The sequence below is a fragment of the Pundamilia nyererei genome, unplaced genomic scaffold, assembly GCF_000239375.1.
Source record: "Pundamilia nyererei isolate P.nyererei 1_Seehausen unplaced genomic scaffold, PunNye1.0 scaffold01403, whole genome shotgun sequence".
In the NCBI taxonomy this organism is placed as follows: Eukaryota; Metazoa; Chordata; class Actinopteri; order Cichliformes; family Cichlidae; genus Pundamilia; species Pundamilia nyererei.
Genome location: NW_005188804.1, coordinates 9,424 through 10,338, shown reverse-complemented (window position 1 = coordinate 10,338; position 915 = coordinate 9,424). Strand labels below are relative to the sequence as shown.

The following is a 915-nucleotide window of genomic DNA, read 5'->3' as shown; positions in this document are numbered from 1 at the left end:
GCGTTTTCACTCAACACTGATTCACTGATTGAAAAGTACAAAAATGTCGAACTGCAACTGACATTTCTCCAGACCGAGGTAAAAGAACTTCCCTATCCATGAACCTGTTAGCTTAGCTATTATTAGAAAGTAATTCAAACACTGAACTTGTGTTATTTTACCTTGATGTTGTCTTAAATAATGTTAATCTGTATTTCATGTTTCTAAGGAAAAAAAAATGAAGACAAAGCTCAATAAAACCATCCTCACACAAAAGAAATGGATCTACAACAGTCTGACAGAGACAATCAGGAGTAACATGAAAGGATGCTACAAAGGTAAGAAAGAGGTGAATTACCTTATTTTTCGCACTATAAGGCACACTTAAAATCCTTTAGTTTCTCAAAAATCAACAGTGGGCTTTATAATCCGGTGCGCCCTATGTATGAATTCTGGTTATGCCTACTGACCTCGAATTGATTTTAAGTGGTACACAGCGTTCAAAAATCTGTCAAAAATGTTTTAGTACGACTTTGGTAAGCTACGAAGCCGCACCGCTTGATGGATTGTCGGAACATTACGGCTACCATAATCAGCAGCCTCGCAGAATAATCCCAGTCGTAATCCGTTTAACATCCAGACATCCATGAAAACACAATTTATTAAATTTAACCGAGTTAGAAGTTAGCAGGAAGTTAGCTCACTAGTTTCCATCTAAATACGATATACCACATATATATTTTGACTGAGAGATTTTTGAAAAAATCAAAACGTACAGCTCTGCTATCACTTCAGACATAAATCAAGACAGAAAACTAAACAGCAGTGACTTTTGTAGGGTTACTGAATGTTTAGAAGTGTTAGGTGAGGGCTAGTTCTTTTAGGTTCAGCAGCTAACAAGATGGTGTATCGGTCAGGATACAGGAAGGAGGACAA

The 915-nt window shown here is 36.9% G+C and overlaps 1 long non-coding RNA gene across 1 annotated transcript in view; it reads left to right on the top strand.

Annotated features, from left to right (window-relative positions):
• Positions 1 to 28: 28 nt before the first annotated feature.
• The window catches only part of LOC102200836 (uncharacterized), a 2,720-nt gene continuing 1,833 nt past the window's right edge, over positions 29 to 915 (top strand). The window contains exons 1-2 of the long non-coding RNA XR_312523.1: positions 29 to 78; positions 209 to 317. This is a non-coding gene — a long non-coding RNA (uncharacterized LOC102200836). The remainder of the gene's footprint in view (positions 79 to 208; positions 318 to 915) is intronic.